We start from the raw sequence: 14,836 nt of genomic DNA on the forward strand, positions 1-14,836 counted from the left end.
AAAGGCAATGTCCTGTCCTCCCACAACCACATCAAAGTTACAACTAAACTACAGGACATCCATCATTCAAAACTGCCTGAAATCAAGCTAAATGGAAGTCCTACAACTACGGAATTAAAGAAGAAGCCACATGGAGACTGGTAGGAGGGGCAGAGGCTCGACAGGCTGGTCCCACACCCACGTGTGACGAATAAAAATCAGGAGGGTACCTCGGCTGGGAAGGTCATTCCTGAGGACTGAGGGGTCCCTGTCCCACACCAGACACCCCGCTCAGGGTTTCAGTGTCAGAAACAGAAGTCCCCATAACTTCTGGCTGGAAAAACCAGCGGGAACTGAGGCTCAGGGAGGCTGAGGCGGCTGGAGCCCCAGGCAGCTCCTCTTAAAGAGCCCGCGCACGGACTTACTCGAACTTGCTCCCTCTAAGCTCAGAGGGGAAGCAGCTTGAGGGGCGCCAGAGACATACAGGGAAGAACTGAGCTATTTGGCATTGGAACGAGGGCTGGAGAGGGGGCTTTCACCTGGACAGCCGTGCTGTCAGAGGCCTTTGTTCCTTTGGTGAGCCCTTCCCTGGGTTAGCAGACAGCCCCCATATCTGGGACTCCAGCAACCTGGCTCACACTGTTTGCCCTGCCCTGGTGATTCCCTGAGGCCCCGCCCCACCCAACTTTCAGGCCCACCCAAGCTGTTGCCAGTTGCTTGACCATAGGATTGGCCTGTCTTGGATCCTGCTTCAGGTTTTCCTAAATTCTTTCAAACAAGCAGCATCTGTTCTCAGCTAGCCCCATACATAGGTAAGTATACATAGAAACAAACACAGGGAGGCAGCCAAAATGAGGAGACAAAGAAACAGGTCCCAAATGAAAGAACAGAACAAAACTCCAGGAAAAGAACTAAGTGAAATGAAGATAAGCAACCTAACAGATACTGAGTTCAAAACACTGCTTATAAGGATGCTCAATGAACTTAGTGAGAACCTCAGTGAATTTAGTGAGGGCCTCAAGAGCAGTCAGAAATGAAGGAGGCACTAACTGAAATAAAGAATAATTTACACAGATTCAATAGTAGAGTAGGTAAATCCAAGAAGCAAACCATTGATTTGGAATATAAAGAAGCAAAAAACACCCAATCAGAACAGCAAAAAGAAAAAAGAATTAAAAAAAATGAGGATAGTGTAAGGCGCCTCTGGGACAACTTGAAGCGTGCCAACATTCACATCTTGGGGGTGCCAGAAGGAGAAGAGTGAGAACAAGAAATCGAAAACCTGTTTGAAACAATAATGGCAGAAAACTTTCCTAACTTGGTGAAGGAAACAGACATACAAGTCCAGGAAGCACAGAGAGTCCCAAACAAGATGAACCCCGAGAGGCTCACACCAAGACACATCATCGTCAAAATGCAAAAGGTTCAAGACAGAGAGGGAATCTTAAAAGCAGCAAGAAAAAAGCAGCTGGTTACCTACAAGGGAGTTCCCATTGGACTGTCAGCTGGTTTCTCAAAAGAAACTTTGCAGGCCAGAAGGGAGTGGCAAGAAATATTCAGAGTGATGAAAAGCAAGAACCTACAACCAAGATTACTCTATCCTGCAAAGCTGTCATTTAGAATCGATGGCCATATGAAGAGTTTCCCAGACAAGGAAAAGCTAAAGAAGTTCATCACCACCAAACCATTATTATATTAAATGTTGAAGGGTCTTCTTGAAGAAAAAGATAAAAAATATGAACAAACAAAATGGCAATGAATACATATCTATCAACAATTGAATCTACAAACAAAATAAACAAGCAGAACAGAAACATTCTCATAGATACAGAGAACATTTTGTTGGTTGCCAGATGGGAGGAGGGTTGGGGGAATGAGTGAAAAAGGTGAGGGGATTAAGAAGTACAAATTGATTGCTAGAATGACAAACCTGAAAGGGAAGGGGGTTTGGGGGATGGGAAGAAATAAACCAAAGAACTCATATGTATATGCATAACCAATGGACACAGATAACAGTGTGGGGAAAGGCAGGAGGGGGGTGGGAGTGGGGAGGAGGGGGTCAATGGGGGAAAAATGAGGAACATCTGTAATACATTCAACAATAAAGTTAAAAAAACAAAAACATCGGTGAAAGAGAACATTGATTGGCTGCATCCTACATGCCCCCCCACCCCCTGGGAATTTGGCCCATAACCTGGGCATGTGCCCTGACCCAGAATCGAACCAGCAACCTCTTGGTGTATGGGTCATCGCTCAACCATTGAGCTACACCAGCCAGGCTGTAGGTGCCTCGCTTTATATTCTACAGTGAGTGCCAGGTTTTCAGGGAACAGGAGTCTTGGGATGGTCACTGGCAAGACAGAACAAAAGTAGAAAGCAGGACCTTCACTGTTCCTTCCATCTTCCCCAACCAGGAGGAGCCATCTGCATGGGCTTGCCTCAGAGCAAGTCCAGCTCTCAGGGAGGCTTCCACCCACCCCATCTCACCTCCTTGCAGCTGGCTTTAGGAGTAGTGCTCTCTAGGCACTTTCCCAGTCCATTATCCACCGATTGGCTCTTTTATTTTGCCCTTTCAGACTGCCTGTACTCAGAAGTTCTGTACAGATGCACTGAGTCCAGTGACAGAATCCAACAAAGGGAAGGAAAATATAAGCTTTCGAGATACTTGAGTGTTGAGGATCTGGTAGGAAAAATTAGTCTTTGCTACAGTGCATTTACATATACCATGCAAGATTATATCTATATCAGTGATTAGTGAATAGAGCAGAATCAATGAAGTAAAGAAATGAGATGTCTCTTTGCCCTCCCAGGGCCTTTGATCTAGCAGAGGATACAAGACTCCCTTGGTAAAAGATAAATACACTGTGAAGTGGAAAGTGTCACAGGAGGTATTGAAGGCCCAGAATGGAGTTCCGATGCATTTACTGACAGGCTGTGTTCCTGGTTAGGTCATTTAACCATTCCGCACCTGCAGAGTTGAAAAACTTCCCCACAGAAGGGTACAGACAACATGGAGATGGAGGTCTGGTAAAAGGTAGTCAGGAAGCCTGGAAGCATGTGTGGCTTCTGTGAACCAGGCTGTGAAGTAGCAGAATGTAACCAACAAGTGAAAAGCCTCTCTTTTCTGGGGACAGACCTGTTTCTCTGTCTCCAGTAGAAGGCCTTACTTGAGTTGCCTCCATTTGCAATGAAGAGGTTTGGGGGTCTTTCTCAGAGGGGTTCTGATACCTGACCCCTGAGCAGCTCCATGGTTGAGCTCACTCCTCTCTGGTCCTGTGCAGACAACCTTGAAGGTCCATCGCCCCTTCTTCTGTACCTGGCGTTTTGCTGACACCGAGGTTCCAATGGTGAACTGGTCCTAACTTGGTACCTGGGATCTTCTTCCCCACTCCCCAGGAAGGGGCCCCTCCAACCTGGATTCTTCTCCCTCTTCAACCTCTGGATCTCCAAGATAGGAAGCTGCTGGCAGAGAAGCTGCCTGTCTGCTGTCGGAACTCAGAGCCTGGACAGAGTCCCTTGGGGGACACTATGAGCCCTGGGATCCCAGAGCCAGGATAAGAGCAATGGGAGACCTTAGAGTGAGGCACAGGCCATTGTCACTATACCTAATGACCTGTTCACCAGCCTCCATAATCTACAATGAACCTGAGCTTTTGCAGGACACATGCAAACAATTAAATTGTCTCTGTGGGATGACAGTCAGTCATCCCACAGAGCAAGCATGGGGTCAGCTGGGTGGTACCAACTCTGGTTATTCCAGCAAGTAGAGGCATGAGGACCCAGTGCCACAATTCCTACCTAAAGCAGACACTTCACTGGGCCAGAGGAGGGGGTGAAAACATTCAGTCAGTGGGTCCAGGCCCATAAAAGGATGCCAGAGCAGCAAGGAGAGGAAGCGTTTGTGTTAACTGGGCAGGCTTTAAGACTTCTGAGACTTCTGTGGCCATAGGACAAGTTGTTCTCTTTTGGGACAGGCTTTGGGAGGCAGGATGCCCCACCGTGGGGGTTCAGGCATAGCTCTGGGTTGGCTTGGCCACAGATTGCCTGTGTGACCTGGGACTCTGGAGACATTCCTGAGTGCTGATGAGGTGATGCCTGGCCCTGATTCAAGAGCCCAATAAACATGATCAGTAGCCATGACAATGACGGAAATAATGTGGCCAAGATTTTTAAGAGGACACTCAGATTCCCTTAGCTCCAATGTGTCTCTCTATCCAACTCCAGCCCCAGTGTTATTCTTTCTCTTCCTCTTCCTATGGAGGGAGAAAATCAGTGGAGGGTGATGGACGAAGAAGGGAGGCTGGGGGTTGGTAAAGCTGGTGGAGGTGAAGCAGGAGGGCTTTCACAGCAACAGGGGGTTCAAGCTGCAAAGGCTGACACGTGAGAGGAAGGAAACCTGGTGGCTGTGGAAGGCAAGGCCTGCTGGGAAGCCCCTGCTCATACCAAGGTCCTTTTGAGGTGTCCCAGGCAGCATGGGGTCTGAGAAGTTCCTCCACCCCCACCTCTGGACCAGGACTCTAATTGTTATCTTTCCTCTCTGCTTCCTTCCTCCCCTGGTGTGCTGCAGCACCCTCTGTCCCCAAGACTGGCTACCCCAGCAAGTTTTTCCTTCTGCCTCCCAAAACACAGAAACCCTTTCCCTCCCACCCCCCAAGATAGCACTTAGTATTTACAAAGGCTTAAGAACACAGTTCTTAGAGTCAGTATCTCTAGTTTCTGACCCTTTTCTTACTTGGCCAATGGAGAAAGGCTGTAGCAGAAATGTCATGGACTCTCCCTTACCAGCTAGTGAATTGGGGTAACGTACTTCCCTTGCCTCTGAGGGCTTTGCATTCCTCCATTTTGGGGATGAGGATCAGGAGACCCTTCTAGTGGTATTGAAAGGACTAAATGAGCCCATGTCTAAGAGCTACTCCCTAAAATTTGGTTTTCTTTTCCTTCTCCCAGGCCAGGACTTTCACATGACATTTCATTCATGTATTCATGTATTTTGTATATTTTTACTGGGCTTCTAAAATTGCTCAGTTATACATGTTCATTGCAACAAATTCAAATAACACAGAGTGTATAAAGCAGAAAATGGGCCTGTCCAGTGTGGCTCAGTGGTTGAGCATCGACACATGCACCAAGAGGTCGCCAGCTCAATTCCTAGTCAGGGCATGTACCCAGGTTGTGGGCTCAATCCCCAGTAGGGGGCATGCAGGAGGCCGCAATCACTGTTCTCTCTCATCGATGTTTCTCTCTTTCTCCTTCTGTCTAAAATCAATAAAGAAAAAAAAAAAGATCTGCCCTGGCCAGTTTGGCTCAGCAGTTAGAGCGTCGGCCTGCGGACCAATGAGTTGTGGGTTTGATTCTGGTCAAGGGCACATACTTCGGTTGCGATTTGTCCCTGGCCCTGGTGGGTTCATGAAGGAGGTAGCCACTTGATGTGTCCCTTTCACGTCGATGTTTCTTTCTCTCTCAGTTCCTCTCTCTTCCTCCCACTCTGTCTGAACAAAAATGGAAAAATGTCCTTGGGTGAGGATTAAAAGAAAAAAAATCTGATCTTGACCCAACTACATTGATTCCTTGACTGATCCACAACTTGAAAAACACTGGTCTCATTCATGGCTCATGGCATCCACTGGAATTGCCTTTGGAGGAAGACTGGGAGGATGGGTGGACTAGATTAGAATGTTCTCCATGTAAATTGTACCACGCCCACATTGCCTGGCCTAATCCACATGAGGCAATAAATCACCACAGGTCAGAAATTAGGCAAGTTCCTCATTCCTGAATCTCATTGTCTCCCAGACCTACCCAGAAAGGGAGATAGCCTTGGAGATCTTCTTTTCCAAGTGTTGAGATTTTCTTACAGATTTGCCCCAACCTATACCAAGGAACCAAATCCCTGGAGAGCGTCCAGCAACCAGCTCACCTTGCTAGGCCTCGGGGCCTTTGTTTTATCTTTAACATGAGGGCACTGGATCAGATAATCAGGTTCTATCCTAATTTAAATTCTCTGGTGTATAATTCTTCCTGGGCAACCAACTAGAGGAAGGTAAAGGCGAGGTCAGCAACTCAGATGTATCTGTTGTTCTAATCTGTGTCCCACTTATGCTTCCTGTCCCCTTCTTCCAAGAACAGTACCTTCCTTCCCCTTGGGGACCTGTCTCACCTCTACTTCCATGGGTTCTACAGGGGATAGGCAACTGGCCAGACCCGGATAAAAGCACCAAGGCCAGAATTGACCAAGGATGGGCAGGACACCAAGAAGGGCCAATCAGGAGTCCAGCCTGGGTTTTTATACAGGGGGAGGATCCCTAAATGAAGATGATAGCAGCCTCATGCTGCCTGCTGCTCTGTCCCCTGTCCATGCTGACTGCATACTTCTGTTCAACTGCTCCACAGCCCTGCAAGAGAGGATACTAGTATCATCTCCTTTACAAATGAGAAAAGGGGGTTTGGAAATCTGAAGGAACCTGCTCAGGATCACACACGAGTGGAATTTGATACTGTTCCAACCTGCCTGGACTCCAGACCTTTCTAACCCCTGAGCTGTACTATACCTCGGAGGACTAGGGGTACAGGAATGGAATTAGAATTCCATCATAATTGGTGATTAAGGAATATCGACTCAAGGGGCCTTAACATGACATCATTCTATTTCTTTTTCAATCAAGGCTTTTAACCAATTTCTGTCCATTTCCCTTTTCTCTTCCTACTTGAGAAAGTAGGCTGGATTCCCTGAGCTGTAGTGTGACTTTTTGTGTTAAAAGTCCAGTCAGGTCCATGAAAAACTACCATCTCGTTTCTGATTTACATCATTGGCACATCCTCCCTATCATCCAGTTTTGGGGTCCAGTATCTCCTCCAGGGATTTGGAGCATGGAAGGTCTTGGGTCAACTTTTCAATCTTCCAATCACTGCAGCCAGTTGTGGGGTGAGGAGGCGAGGTGTTTGTGTATGTGCATGTGTCTGGTGTCAAGTGAAGGAACTAGTGTTGGTTCTGGGACAATTCCCTCTTTCTTTTCAGGGTCGAACTTCTCCCGTGTTGGGGCCTGGCAGGGGCAAGAAGAAAAGGTAATTTCTCTTTACTTACTCCCCACAGTTTGAACCTCACTGCTTGACCAGTTATTGGTTTCTTGTAGTGAGAAGTTCAGCTCAGCCCCTGTTGGGACTCCTTACCCCCATTTCGTGTTGGTGGGATAAACTTTGCCAGACAGGTAGCCTCTTTTGAATGACTCTACCCAGTGGTTTCAGTAGAGACTCTTGACCCCTCCCTCTGCCCCAGGTCTCTCCTGTTCTCTTCTGCCTTTGCTCTAGGAGTCATGGGCAAGACAGTAACACCTGAGCAGAGGTCTAACCATGGTATTACATGCCAGTCTCCCTTTTTGCAGGAGCCCCTAAATTTTCTTCGAGTGCCTCCTTCATGTGACTTTGAATGGTATTAGTTATGTATTACTGCATAACAAGTTACCCCCAGAATTGAATGGTTTAAAATAATAAACATTTATTATGTCATAGTTTCTGTGGGTCAGGAATTAGGAAGCAGTTTAGCTGGGTGGTTCTGGCTCAGAGTTTCTCATGAATTGAAGTCAAGGTGTTGGCTGGAGCTACAGTCATCTGAAGATTTGACTGGGGTTGGAAGATCCACATACAAACTCACTCATGTGGCTGTTGCCAGGAAGCTTTAGCTCTTTGTTGTGTGGACCTAACCATAACCATGTCGTGTGGCTACTCATGACATGGTAGATGGTTTCGCCAGAGTAAGTGATCCCAGAGGAAGACCAATATGAAAACCACATGTCTTTTATGACCTAGCCTTACAGGTAACATATTACTATGTCTTCCATATTCTGTTATTGGTCATATGGACCCAAACTGATACACTGTGGGAGGGGACCACACAAGGGCATAAATAGCAGGTGGCAGGGATCACTGGGGTCCATTTGGAGCTAGCTATTTTAGGAGTGAGGGAAAATTCTACTGATGAATTTCCCCCACCCAGACCCCCCATCCCAGCAGTTTCATTAAAGACTGGAATTGCCCTGGCCAGTTTGGCTCAGCGGTTAGAGCGTAGGCCTGTGGTCCAGAGAGACCCGGGTTCGGTTCCCACTAGGAGCACGTACCTCGGTTGCAGTTTGTCCCCGGCCCTGGTTGGGTCGTGCGGGAGGCAGCCACTCAATGTGTCCCTTTCACGTCGATGTTTCTCTTTCTGTCTCTTCCTCTCTCTCCCTCCCACTCTATCTGAACAAAAAGGAAAAATGTCCTCAGGTGACATAAAGACTGGGAATTTGGTCTTACTGGGGTGATAGTTGCGGTTGGAGGGCCTGCTTACATGTCCAATAGACACATACATTAAAATTAAATTATCAAAATTAAAATATTGATTTTTTTTCTCCAAAACACATATTGCTCATAATTCCCATCTGTCAGTATATGGCAATTCCATCTTTCCAGTTGCTGTGGCCAAAATCTTCAAGTCAATCTTTTTTGTTCTTGTTAATCCTCACCAAGGATATATTTCCATTGTTTTTTGTTTGTTTGTTTGTTTTTTTGTTTTTTGTTAGAGAGAGTGGAAGGGAGGGAGGAAGAGAAAGAGAGAAATGTCAATGTGAGAGAGACACATCGATTGGTTGCCTCTGGCATGTTGGGGTTGGGGATTGAATCTACAACCCAGATACAGGCCCTTGACCAGGAATCAAGCCCTCCGACAAAACCAACGTTCTAACTGTTGAGCCAAAGTACTCAGCTTAAGTCATTCTTTTTTTTCCCCCAAATTGTACGTCCCCCACTGGGGATCGGACCCACAACCTGGGCATGTGCCCTGACCAGAAAGCCAACCAGCAACCTCTTGGTGCATGGGTTGATGCTCAACCACTGAGCCACACCAGCTGGACTCAAGTCATTCTTTATTCTTCTCTTTCTCTAATACCACTGTACGATCCTTCAGCAAATCCTGTTGGCTGCACCTTGAAAATATATCTAAGCTACTCTCCACTTCTGCTGCCACCCCAGCACCCTCCTTTCTTGGATTTGCCGGTATACCTTATCTTCTTGCTTCTGTCCTTCTCTCCTCCAATCTGTTCTCAAGGTAGCCACCAGAGTGATACTTTAAAAACATAAATTAGATTATAAACCTCTGATCAAACCTTCTAGAGGCCTTCAGTTTCTTTTATTTTTTATTTATTTATTTTTGTTTTTGTTTTTTTATCCTCACCCAAGGATATTTTTCCATTTATATTCAGATACAGTGGGAGGGAAGGAGAGAGTGGGGGAGAGAGAGAGAGAGAGAGAGACACCAATGTGAGAGAGACACATCAATTGGTTGCCTCCCACACAACCCCAACCAGGGCCGGGACCGAACCGCAACCGAGGTACATGCCCTTGACCGGAATCAAACCCGAGACTCATTAATTGGTCTACAGGCTGAGCAAAACCAGCCAGGATGGCCCTCAATTTTTTTTTTTTAAGTAACAGCCACAGGCCCTGGTGGGGGATGGGGGGATTTTTTTATTTAATTTTTTTCTTTATTGATTTGAGACAGATAGAAACATCGATAAGAGAGAACATGGATTGGCCACCTCCTGCATGCCCCCCACTAGGGACTTGGCCCACAACTTGGGTATGTACGCTGACCAGGAATCAAACCAGGACCTCTTGGTGCATGTGTCGATGCTCAACCACTGAGCAACACTGTCCGGGCAGGTGGGGTTTTTCTTTTACTGTCACTGCTTTCTAGAGGTATGGGGTTCAGATAAAGCTCAGCACTGTTGAGGTGTTGAGAGGAGGTGGAGGGAAAGAGAAAAAGGAGCCATGCCCCCCTCAACACTGCTCTGCACATACCTAGACGCACCTTCTGAAAGTTCGGTCAGATCTTGACCTACCATCCTTTCACCTGCTTAACATCCCTCTTTTTTTCCATGGAATTTTCTCCCATGATCTCGAGCTTCACGCTTCCAGGGCACAGAGCATTTGTACACAATGTGAGTTGTGTATTCCAGCAGTTCTGGGTGATTCCTCTACTTACCTGTCTTCCAAACCAAACAGGTTCTTCACTTAGGGAACACCCTGAAGCCTGATGCCACCCCACTCTCCATGACAGGCTCCAGGGCAACCTCTTGACCACATCCTTTCTTTTCCCTCCCACTCTTCACTTTTAAATCATGTCATTTTATTTAAATCCACCCTTATTCCCAAACCTAGGACCCAAAGCAGAGCCTACCAGTAGCCTTTCCAAAGCCAGGTAGGCCATTCCTCCCTCCTCGGGGATCCAGTTTGGGCCTTGAGGCTAGCCCCATCTTCAGCCCTAAAGTCGAAGTTGACCCGGCCCCACCCTTCGGTTCTCTGAGCAGACCCTGGACATAGAAGAGGATAGTAGGCCCTGACTGGTTTGGCTCATTGGAAGAGCGTCGGCCCTGGGACCAAAGAGTCGCGGGTTCAATTCCAGTCAAGGGCATGCACCTTGGTTGCGGTTCAGTCCCCAGCCCTGGTTGTACAGGAGGCGGCCACTAGATGTGTCCCTCTAACATCGATGTCTCTCTCGCTCTCGCTCTCCCACTCTATCTGAAGATAAAAATGATGGGAAAAAGTATCCTTGGGTGAGGATTTAAAAAAAAAGAAGGGGACAGTAGCTCTAACCCTGACTAGCTACTTTCCAGTGCTGACTTACAAATTCTGGCCTTCCCACAAACCACAATTAGATAGCCTGGAGAGCTTTGTCATACCCAGATGCCTGCTTCCCACACCCAGACACCTGATTCACAGGTCTGGGGCAGGGCCCAGGGATTTGATTTTGAAAATCTCCCCCCAGAGAGTTTGATATGCAGCCAACTTCCAGAATCGCAGCCAGGGTCTCATTTCAGCGTCATAGGTCTTGATGTGGTGGACATCTGCACTCACTTCAGAAAGTGAATATCAAGAAGGGTACAGCATCTGAAATGAGAGATAAGCTTTAGAAATTTGCTTTAAAATAGCCGTGGGAAGAAATTGTGTTCGTGTTGGTTGGAGGGTAGGATAGATTTAAAGAGGTAGCAGGATGCTGACTGGTGTTGAACCTGGGTTATGGGTACGTGGGGAGTCCCTCTAGTTCTGTGTATGTTTGAGAGTTGGCATAACAAAAAGCTTTTAAAAATCTCCCTTGGAGATGATTAGGAAATGTGCTAGGCATGCATTTGTGGTGTTTTCTAAATTTCCTTCAAGGAATGAAAACTGTAATTAACTATAATCTAGTAAAGTTCATTGTGACCCATCCAATAGTGTTGTCATAACTAAAAAGAAAATGGTCTGCAATCTAGACGAACAGTTGGGATAGAAATATGTCAGAACATGTCAATTCTGTCCGGTGGACAAAGTATTTATTTATTTTTTAAATATGTTTTTAGCCCAGCTGGTGTGGCTCAGTGGTTGAGCATTGACCCATGCACCAAGAGGTTGCCTGTTCAATTCCCCGTCAGGGTACATGCAGAGGTTGTGGGCCAAACCCCCAGTGTGGGGCATGCAGGAGGCGGCCAATCGATGTTCTCTCTCATCGATGTTTCTTTCTCTCTCCCCCTCTTCTTTCCTCTCTCTCTAAAATCAATAAAGAAAAAAAAATTTGTTTTTATTGACTTTTGTAGGGAGAGAGAGAGAAACATCGATGTGAGAGAGAAACATCCATCAGCTGCCTCCTGCGTGCACTCTACTGGGGATCAAGCCTGCAACCTGGTCATGTGCCCAGGCCAGGAATCGAACCATGGGACTACAGTCAATCCACTGAGCCGCACTGGCCAGGCCAGGAAAAGTATGTCTAAGAGTCCTGTGTTGGTTATTCAAATCAAGCCTACTCTCCTAACACTTTAGTAAGGACTTCCCACTTAACATTCTAGCTCTCTTAGCAGTTTAATTTCTCAGTATACCAAGGAGTTAGTATTAATATATTATTTTATTGCTAATATTAGTATATTAATTAAGAAATTAGCATTTGAGTTTATCACTTAGTTACTTGTTTAGTCAGTGTGACTTACTCTCCCCAATCTGTTTACCACTGATAAAAATCAATGTCCCGAGGACCAGATCTCAGATCTGTGGTGGCTGATGAAGTGGCAGAAGTCCCACAAATTAGGGACTGCCTCTAGGCCTCCAGATACCTGCTTGTCACAGAGCATTAATGTTCACCAAGAATTATAGAATGGGTGGGCAGGAGGGAGGACAATTCTGGCACGTTCAAGTTGGAATGGAAACATCTGCCCTTTTGAGATTCTGGCTCTACTGTATGACCTTGGGCACATTATGTAATCTTTCTGAACCTCAGATTCCCTCTCTGCAAAGTGAGAGTGATGACACCTACCACACTGGATTGTTGCGAGCCATTACATGACAGTTTGTATAGGGAGTGCACGGGCACACTGTGTACTCTAGAGAGTTCTAGAAGTATCCAAATTACTATTGTTTATACAACCTTGTTAAGGCTTGCCTGCTTGTGTTCTAAAATGTGTTTGGAAAGTGGGTTTGGTCCCTCTGGAAGAAAGTACATTTGTCAGAGGTAGGTTTATAAATGAAATAGAAATCAGCCCTTGCCTGTTGGGCTCAGCGGTTAGAGTGTCGGCCCACAGACCAATGAGTTGTGGGTTTGATCCTGGTCAAGAACATGCACTTTGGTAGTGGTTCATCCCCGGCCCTGGTCGGGTCATGCAGGAGGCAATGAGTAGGTGTGTCTCTCTCACATTGATGTTTCTCTCTCTCTCCCTCTTTCTCCCTCCCTCCTTCTATTTGAAGATAAACAGAAAAATATCCTCGGGTGAGGATTAAAAAATAATAATAATAATAATAAATGAAGTAGAAATCATTGGCTCACTTGAGGATATCATTCAGGGATCTGGGGTACAAAGTGGAAGCATGTAATTTGCAAATCCTATCACTGGAGTTTATAATTAGAAATATGGACCTGGACAGTTTGGCTCAGCTGTTAGAGCATCGGCCTGCAGACCAGAGAGTCCCAGGTTTGGTTCCTGCTAAGGGCAGGTACCTCAGTTGCGGTTTGTCCCTGGCTCCAGTTGGGGTTATGCAGGTGGCAACCAGTTGATGTGTCTTTCTCACATCGATGTTTCTCTCTCTCCCTTCCTCCCTCTCTCCCTTCCACTCTATCTGAAGATAAATGCAAAAATGTCCTCTGATGAGGATAAAACAACAACAACAACAACAACAAAACTCACCTGTTTGTGGCCCCATACCGCATTTTGAATTCTGAGAAATGGCTGACTTTAAAAGACTATTCCAAGAAAAGACCCACTTCTATCTTTCCTCAGTGACTCAGATAAGATTCTCTTGCTCTTCCTCGAAATGACTCCCTTGTTGATTTGTCTCCAAACCAGGCCATCTTCCTTTTCTTTGATATGTTCCTCATTAATGAGCATTCTCCCTATTGCCAGAGTCTGAACAAAATCTCTGAATTTATTGTCTTGCACATTTTGTCATTTACATGCTCCCTCCTTTCCCCCTTTTCTTCATCATAATGAATTTTACAATGAAAGATTTGCTGAGATAATCTATCAAAAATTCAGCTGATATACTTACCAGACAGGGACAATACCATGATTAAGAAGGTGGTTTTCCCAGGGTGAAACTTATCCATTGCATTTAGGATGCGCTGACCCCTGCAATTTCCCCAAATGTGGGGAATTTGACTGCATAATTTGTGGTAGTGGGGGACTATGTTTGCACTCTCCCCTGGTTAAAAAAAAAAAAAAAAATCCAGCTGGCAGCTTGCAGACAGTATGAATGTACTAATGCCTCTGACATGTATACTTAAATAATAGTTCAAATGAGCCCTGGCTGGGTGACTCAGTTGGTTGGAATGTTGTCCCATACACCAAAAAGTTGCGGGTTTAATTCCCAGTCAGGACGCATACCTAGGTTTTGGGTTCAATCCCAGTTGGGGTGCATATATGAGGCACAGATCAATCTCTCTCTCCCTCTCTCTCTAAAAAGCAATGAAAACCTATCCTTGCGTGAAGATCGAGGAGAAAAAGGTTAAAATGGTAAATTTTAAATAGTGTATATTTTACCACAATAAAAATTCCAGCTGACATAGAAATACAATGGAAATTATTTTATTCAAAACAGTTAGTACCCCTACTATGTGCTGGGTGATGGGTTAGGGAGAGGGGGAAGTGGACAGGGACTGGAATAGAAAATGTGTAAGACCTGCTTTCTGTGGTCCAGGAGCTCCCAGCCTTGCTGGGTAGGCAATCACATAATCTGCTAATTGAGCTACGTAATTCAGGGTGACACATTGTAACAGAGATGTGTACAGCCCAATTTGAACCAGGTTGTGAAGGGCCTTGAATGCTACACTAAGGAGTTTGGATTTTATTCTATGGTAATTGGGAGCCATGAATGGTTTTAAAGCAAGGGTGTGACAAGGAATAGATTCATTGCAATTCCTAATGTCTTATCATCAAACATCTGCTCTATGTGGAGTGTGTAAAAGATCAATGGTTGTGACAGCTTTAATTTTAAAAAGTTGATCCCCTGCAAAACAAGCTTGCATCACAGTTTCTCTTATTAAATGTATTTTTGCTCAGGAAAGAAAAAGTTAACTTTGGTTAAGTCTACTGGCAAGTGCTCTGTAAGAAATGTGCTTGGGGCACATTGACTGCTCAGAGTGGGGCTCCTGCTCCTATCTGAGGGAGTCAAGGAAGGCCTCTAGGGGGAATGGGCTGGGAAAAAGGAGAGGGAAGAGGGAAAGCTGGAGCACATAGACAAAGAAAGGGAGCTATGGGCAATAAGGCCAGAGGAGGGCCAGGGCCAACGGCAGAGGGTTTTGTGTGCCAAGTTAAGGGGCCTGAATCTCTTCTCCACAGATGATGGTTAGCCAAAAAGGGCTTTGTTGACA

At 45.9% G+C, this 14,836-nt stretch overlaps 1 non-coding gene across 1 annotated transcript; it reads left to right on the forward strand.

Annotated features, from left to right (window-relative positions):
- Nucleotides 1-13,507: 13,507 nt before the first annotated feature.
- On the forward strand, nt 13,508-13,671 carry LOC118631312. Its single transcript, XR_004959795.1, has one exon. It is a non-coding gene; the product is annotated as a U1 spliceosomal RNA (small nuclear RNA).
- The last annotated feature ends 1,165 nt before the right edge of the window (nt 13,672-14,836 follow it).

This window comes from Molossus molossus, unplaced genomic scaffold, assembly GCF_014108415.1.
Source record: "Molossus molossus isolate mMolMol1 unplaced genomic scaffold, mMolMol1.p scaffold_m16_p_15, whole genome shotgun sequence".
Classification (NCBI taxonomy): domain Eukaryota; kingdom Metazoa; phylum Chordata; class Mammalia; order Chiroptera; family Molossidae; genus Molossus; species Molossus molossus.